The sequence below is a fragment of the Triticum aestivum genome, chromosome 2D (genome assembly GCF_018294505.1).
Source record: "Triticum aestivum cultivar Chinese Spring chromosome 2D, IWGSC CS RefSeq v2.1, whole genome shotgun sequence".
NCBI classification, from domain to species: Eukaryota; Viridiplantae; Streptophyta; class Magnoliopsida; order Poales; family Poaceae; genus Triticum; species Triticum aestivum.
This window is the reverse complement of record NC_057799.1, coordinates 637,607,562-637,616,010: the sequence shown is the minus strand read 5'-3', so window position 1 is coordinate 637,616,010 and position 8,449 is coordinate 637,607,562.

Sequence of the window (8,449 nt, the reverse complement as noted above, 5' to 3'; positions counted from 1 at the left end):
CATGCCTCTCTCGAATACGTAATACACACACATACCTCTCTAGGCCCCGCCAAATGCATCAACTACACATTCACACATGTTACATCACGTACCCCATTGATCTAAAAAGCCCTGTCTTCACGTTTATTTCGCATACAACATTCCTTTTGAATAAAGTGTGGACAAAAAATTATTTTAGAGTTTCTACATATATACAACATTACAAAGTTATATGGAGGAGTACGAACGCTAATTTGCACTGCATGGTGCCCACAATGATATTTATTCCGCACTGTGAATTTGTATATTTTTATACTATATACAAAGTTAGTCATAATAAAGAGAAATGAAGAACATCTCTCTCTCCATCGCATACCCCCCTGTACGCCCCTTTCACGTATGCACACAAAACTATCTCCAGGTCCTCTAAAAGTAAGCCCTCAAAAAATTCACGCATGTTTCATCTTTCTCTCGCGATATATGCAATGACGATCATTGTATTTGAAGCGAAAGCACGATACATACATTGGACTTCAGAATCCACTCATTACGGTCACCATTTACGTTTAGTGGTTATTATACAGTCACGGGCTCACCGTACAACTCTGTATTTGCTCATGACATGACTAGTTGACCAGTTAAACGCTCCACGTGGCACCTCTAGTGTTGCATCACATTATCTCACTACCATCGTGCCCACCTGTCGACTTGTATCTACTCTACATCTACACTCTTATAAAATACATAAAATACACTCTTATAAAAAATAGAGTTGGTGATGATGGTGTGCCTGCCATCCTGCAATATAGGCCGTCCGGTTTATATCTGACGGATAGGAAAGAAACTATGGCAATTTTGCAAAAAGGTACCCACACACCTCTCCACATTTGCAAATAAGGCCTTCCCTCGTTCATCCTTTTCTCTCACAAGATAAACAAGTCATACAAATGCATCTTGATGTTACGTGCAACACACGGGCATCTTGCTAGTAAGAATGAAAACAAACGACAAAAAATATTTGGACGGTGGTTCGAAGTCATGACCGCGGGCACAGCGGACAAGGTGACCTTGTATTGGTATGCTGAGCCGTCTGTTTTAACACACAAGAGCTGGTGTGGTGATTATACACACACGCACGCATGCACACGAACTGCATCCACGCAACACTAACACAAACACATGCACCCACGCACGCACGCAACACTCACACGTACACACGCAGCCACGCACGCACGCAACACTCACACGCACACATGCACGCATGCATGCACACACCAGTACACCACACGACCAACACACACTCTCATGCTCAAGTGCTCAACCTACACGTGCATGCGCACACATCAGGCCCTGACAGACACATACACAACCAGGTGATTTCCGCACACGGGTTGGAGCCTTGTCGCGCCTGCGTAAATATGTGTTTATCTGACCTTTTGCATATGCGAACTGATAGGTGGGACCCACAAGGAACGTGGTCAATTTAACTAGTCAACATGGCGCCACGCAGACTATTTGGCCGGTCAACAGAGTGCAATCCGATGCTGAACTGTGAGCAAGTGACCGTATAATCACCGCAAAACGTATATAGTGACCGTAATCAGCTTATTCTGAAGTTCGGTGACCGTATTACGCTTTTCTCTCTGTAGGCCCTCCAAAACTACATCTCTACACGTTCTCGCATGTTACATCTAACAACTATGCAATACAGCACTACTACTACACTCTAACACAATAAATCATATATCATATTGTTACTTATAATTATTCAGTTTGCATACATTAAAATTGCCTTTCAAATGTATGGCCAGTATCATCTACCGTGCGGGAAAAATCCTGCCCTTTCCTGTTTAATCGGGTTTGTATCGATGGATCGTGCGAAACAGCAAAACTATAGTACTATACAGTACTACAAGTGACAGTTCACTGGGCCGTCGTGTCGTCTACTCCTCCGTCGTAAGAGTGGAGCGCTTGCTTTCATAAATCTTCTAGTCCCTTTCGCCGACATGTGGGACATCAAGCTACTGGGTCCACGTGCCATGCCGGAATACAGTGCAGAGCAGCCGGGCTGAAGCACCCCAGTCATGGCGCCGGCGTAGTAATGAGCAATGAGGCGTCAAATCACAAGCTGCACCTTTCCCGCAGTTAAGTTGGAGGGACGAAGCAACCATCATTTCACTCGTTGCTGAATCCAACTTAACCACGTGTTGCTTCTGCCGTTGTTCTGCCTCATGTGGGACGTGGATCGGCTTGGTAAAGCACTGACACGTGGGACCGCATGTTAGCAAACCGCCAGGACAACGTCCTCCGAAAATAAGAAGCCTAACCCTAGACTTACAAAGGGCTACGTAGCTGCTACGTATACTTTCCATCTAATCTATATATGCCCCCCTGATTTTCAGGTGGGGTGGGCCTAATCCTCTCCTTTAATCCAATCAAATAGTCCCACATCACATCAGTTCGTAAATTTACATAAACCATTACGTGGATGTGGCATTACTCAAATAAGAAACCTCCCCCGCCATCCGCGCGGCAAAATCATCTCCTTTTTACTAATCTTGATTCCATAATTTTTTAGATCAATATAATTGAGATTTGCATAGGTAGCACACAGGAGCAAAACCAAGTGTTACGGTTAAGGGCATCCACAATGTGTAGCCAAATGTGAAAATAGCTTTTGGCATCGTGGGAACCATTGTGGACGGTGTTGCCAAAGCCAAAAAGATGGAACCGAAGCTCCCTGATTGATTGATTGAAGGAATAGAAAAAATGCAACGTCTCTCCTCTTTCTCCCATGCTTGGATGCATGTAGTACAGTATAGAGCACAGAGTCTACTCCCCTGTCCCTTCTATCACAAATCACAAAGCAGTGAGGCATCAAATCACAAATGCACGGACGAAGCAACCATCATTTCACTCTTCGCTGACTCCGCTTCTCCATCGTCTTCTTCGTGAAACCATCTCACCGCACTAGTACTCCTAGTAGTACTAGTAAAGGACTTCCTGGATGAAAATAAGGCGGTTGTCTCGGATTGCAGGCGGCACTTGCGAACGACTTACCGTGGTCTCCCTCAATGGTGTTCTCCGTCGAACGCACTTCGCCAAACCACCAAAAAAAAGATATCATCGACGTCACCGCAATGGGGAAGGAAGTCAAATATAGTTACTACCTCCATTTTTTTGTACACAAGGCCAGTATATCAAAATTACAATTTGCAAAGGGCCAGTAACACTAATCGAGGCAAAATTGATGGGGTTAGAAATCAAGGACATTAATATCCCCTGCATGCATGGGGAAGTGAGAAGGTTGGTTTGCATGGCGCTGCATTAATCAAGCGATGAGGAGTGAGATGGTTAGCTCTTTGGTCTTTGGAGAAAAAATACGCATTAATTGACACGTGAAACGAGGATTTGTATCGATTAAATCCTGCGAAGGAAAACCCCGCCTTTCTTTTTTAACACTAGTAATCCTAGTACATACGTACTTATCCTGTTTGGGTCTAGGCCTTGCATTGCCAAACTTCGCCACACATTTTTGCCAAGCTTGCCTAAAGTTTTCAAAATGAGAAGCAGGTACACTTGCGCACGGCTGTCGCGGTCGCACCGCACCCTCACACGGTCGCTCCTGCACGCCGCGGTCGCACCGCACCCTCACACAGTCGCTCCTGCACGCCGCAAACCCAACCAAGGGAACGCACCCTCACTGACACGTGCTGTCGCATGTGAACAAACCGAACTCAGCCATCCTAACGCTGACACATAATTTTCGTTCATAGAGTATGTTTATCCAACCGCATGTTGGGGAGTATCCGTACGGCCCGTGCGGTGGTCTGTTGGGGAAAAAGAAGAGGTGAGGAAGAAGGAAAGAAGGGTTAGGAGACGTAGGATATTCCTCCAACCGCCTGAAATGGTAGACTGACCCAAGTCAGGCGACTTGCATAACAAATATATGTTCTTACACAGCAAAAGATCCATAAAAACAACAACATAAAGAAAAACTATCACTGCTCGCGGAAAGAGACGGCCTCGTCGTCTTTGGCTGCCGGCGCGAACCAGCCGTCGCTGCCGACGTGTGTCTCCGCACCGTGGTTGTCCTCGACCTCCAGCTACTCGTTTAAGCGGAGCGTGCGGGCGCTCTGCACGGACGAGAGCACAGCCCGGTTCAAGTCGAGGACGTCCGGTTCAGCCTGCAGGAGGGCCTCGATGGCAGTGGCATCCGCGCGCTCCGCGTCGAGTCGAGCCTCCGCCGCCCGGTTCAAGTCCAGGACATCCGGTTCCGCCTGCAGGAGGGCGTCGATGAGAGCAGCATCCGCACGCTCTGCGTCGAGTCGAGCCTCTGCCGCCCAGTTCAAGTCCAGGACGTCCGGTTCCGCCTGCAGGAGGGCCTTGATGGCAGCGGCATCCGCGCGCTCCGCCTCAAGTTGAGCCTCCGCCGCCCGGTTCACATCCACGACATCTGGTTCCGCCTGCAGGAGAGCCTCGATGGCAGCGGCATGCGCGCGCTCCGCGTCGAGTTGAGCCTCTGCCTCCCGGTCCTCCTTTAGTATCGCCATGTTGAACCGCTAGTCCGCCTGCGCCATGGGGGACTCAGACGCCGGCACGAAGTCGACGTCCATCGTCTCATACCCATCGGGGGCCTTCTGCGCTGTGACCTCCGCCATGAACATTGGATCGGCTTCCTCCTCCTCGTAGCTTGGCTCCAGAGAACTCGGGGATTGGCCCGCCGCAAAGCGAGCTTGGGAACGGAGGTCTGTGGCGCCGACCGCCACCGCGATTTCTGCGCGGCGCTCCGGCGTCAGCATCTTGTAGTAAGTGATCTTGCGGCGCACCATGGCTTTCCGGCGAACTAGGGGACACTTGATGCGGGCTAGGGGATCGAAAGGTGGGGGAATGGGTTGGAGATTTGGTGTGGTTTTAGGGCAGTGTCTGGCGTAGGCCGAGCAGCGAAGGTTCTAGTGTGAATAGTGGTTCCGGTGACGACCGGTCAATCGGTTTTGACTGTACATCGCTCTTGTCGCGTTCGCGTTGCAGCCCGGCACGCTGGACCCTCCACGTCGCTCACCGAATGGAACGCGCTTCATCTTGCGTTTTCGCTCGCTTGTGGGACCGCGGTTGAGAGCAAACCGACGTCCCTCCCCCTCCCCGCCTGCGTCATTTATTATACCACCACTCCCTCCGTTTTATGCGGAGTAAATAAAAATAGAGGGAGTATACTACGGATGAGGATCCCATGACGTGGCCGAACCCATTGAGTAACTGACATGCGGGGCCTAGCAAGCATGGGGTCCGCCAGTAAGTGACAGAAAGGGAGGGTAAGGCAGGGATACCTACGTCAGAGGATCCACTTCCACTATACTACTTTGACCAAATGTTAGAGTAATAATATATGACATGCAACTTACACAAATGTTAGAGTAATAATATATGACATGCAACTTACACAAAGCATACAGGGTCTAATGCGTTTTTCGAGGCTAACTTTGACCAAATGTTAGAGTAATATTATATGACATGCAACTTACACAAAGCATACGGTCAAATTCGTATGTGAAAGGAGTTTCCAATGATATAATTTTCACATTATACATCTCATGTACTATTAATCTTGTAAATAGTCAAATTGGAAACCATCTCGAGTACAAATCTAGGAGTACGTACGAATCTAACAATATTGATTGGGCGTTGTTGAATGTTGATACCTTTTTTTATCAAAGTAGAGATACTTTGACTACACATAAAACTTATATGTAAACTAGAAAGGATAGGGGGAGTATATTGTATGTTCAAAAACGAAACGAACATTGAATACCCTTTATATATGATTTGCGGATGCTATGATCACCGGTTCAAAATTTTGAATCCGCCTTAGGTATCACGTGCCCCCACTCGTTCCCTCTCGATTTCATCTCGGGGTCCGGAGATCTATTGAAAGAGGACTAGGGTGGGTACATGCGAATGATACTCGGCGGAATGTTCAAATGAGGCATGCGGGAGGATGGACTCGACTGGAGGGCGACATGATCGATGGAGAAGAGGGTTGGAGAGGAATGAGAAATAAGCAAACGCCACATGATTATACTTGAACGGCTCAAATAAACAATAAGTTGTCTCGCTTGGCCTACATAGTGAAAGGCCTAATGCGCAACGCAGAGCACTGAAGCTCGAATATGGCCGGGAAAAAAGGGAAACCGACATGTGGGGCACACCCGTCGGGACGATGTAGCGTAGACTAGTCCAATGGAGAAGCTGGCCCACGACCTCCTCGCCACCGACAACCGTTCATGTGGGTCGTTGGGGCCAACAACGGGGCGCAGCTCCAGCACCGCCTCTGGACACGTCGACCGCGGTGAGCGACACGCTCATATCGTCGCTAGACACGGTCGGTTTCAGTGTGCCGAGGGTGGCGTTAGTGCTGTGGCACGACCAACGGTATGTGTGGTTTGTGCCCAAGGTTGCCCCATCAAAGCATTGGGTAGCCAAAATTTTGGTTGAGGTATTGGTTGCCCATGATTTGGCCGACATTGGCAAGAAAAATGAACTAGAGTTGGCTAGAGTTCAATGGCATGCCAAAGAAATGGCAACCATCCAAACAAAGACCAATCTTTGGGTCATGACCAAAATTTTGGTTGAGGTATTGGTTGCCCATGATTTGGCCGACATTGGCAAGAAAAATGAACTAGAGTTGGCTAGAGTTCATTGGCATGCCAAAAAAATGGCAACCATCCAAACAAAGACCAATCTTTGGGTCATGACCAAAATTTTGGTAAGGTGCACTTTGGCCACAATCCAAACACACCCCAACACCCGGCTCGTCGAGGATGCACGGGGCGCCGCGACGCGTCCGCAGAGTGGTGTAGCGCGGCCAACTGCATCCTCTGGACCTGAGACCATGCCGGGTCGTCTTGCTTTTTCAATGACATGCGGGGATCGCATGTGAGCAAAGGGCATCTCCAACGTTGCCACGACCGCAGCTGACTACCCTGGCATACCAAAACCCTCGTCCCTCGCGCCGTCGCGCGGTGCGTTCCCAACCGGCGCCAGCTACCCGCATTCATGCCGTCCGTTCGTATGTCATCGTTAAGAGGCTCGGTGCCCGAGGAACCAACTCCGGCGACTTAGAGCAAGTATAGTAGAGCTGAGTCAGCGGGCTATAAGGAATAAACTAGTATATTTATGCTTAGTTGGAGCAAAGAGAAGAGGAGAGAGAAGGTAAGGGGGCTCTTCGTGAAGAGCCAGCTCTAGCACGTGCTCCTAGGCACTTTGTGAGAATGAAAGGTGTGCCACATAATAAAAAAGTAGTACACTCTTTTGATCTACTATTATACATGTTGGCTATAAGATGGGTTGTAGATGACATGGCACTGGCTTATAGCCAGCAACTGGCTATACTATTAACCATGCTCTTAATGACGCACCCGGACGCTTGGCCTCACCGGAATGCGCTACTTAAAGCGGCAACGCCCAGCTAACCTCCACACCATAGCGCATCATCCTCCTACCTGGCACCACATCCGCCATGACCGCAAGTGCGAACGCTCTGCGGGAGAGCTTGTCTTCGGGGATGAAGCTCGAGGTCGCCGCCCTCGCTCAAGTCGCCTCTCGCGACGCAATAGCGGCGTAGCCGGACGCGGACGCGACCGCACAAGCGGTGGCCACGCTGGCGGCCGACGACGGGAGCACCGTCAGCCACGCGTCCTACTTGCCGCCGTCCAACGTCCGGCACCGCCGAGGTCGGGGACTCCTCCGAGGATGAGTAGGGCATGGGAGGCGCCAGGGCATGGTGTGCCAACTGGCCGGTCCGTATCCCGTGTTCTACTCTTCCTCGCCGGAGACCGCACCTTCACTTCACGGGTCTTGAACCCCGCCCCCGTACATAGAGATCGCAGATGGAGGACGTTGGTCGCCGCCGTAGAGTAGGTTTAGGGCCGAGTTTCTTTTATTTTTTTGTCCTATAAAAGTTCGAAATGTAATGAAAATCTGCCGTGTTTGCATTAATCTCGGCCGGTGTATATGAACTTTCACAATAATATACATGGTGGTGGGCCCCTCCCTCCCCCCAATCTACAATCAGCAGCTCACACGTTTCACATTACGTTAATTACATAACTGGGATTATGTAGGTGTAGCATTACTCGTCCTAAAAAACCCAACTAAGCCAACCTCCCAGCATATCGTGCGCGAAAAGACCCGGCCGCGCCGTTTTAGTCGGGATTACCGGATTACTAGTAGTAGTAATATCGATGGATCGCGCGAAGCAACAAAAAAAAATTTAGGGGGAGAAGCACCTAGTTTAAAAGGAAAAAAGGCGGTACCCTCACAGCACTTCTGTCGCGGTCGCATTGCACCCCACACACGTTCGGTCCTGCACACGGCTCACGCAAACGGAACACGCTTCGGCTTGCCTCTTCACTGACACGTGGGACTGCACTTGGAGAAACCGACCATGCACCAAAATCCCCCCGCCCACCGC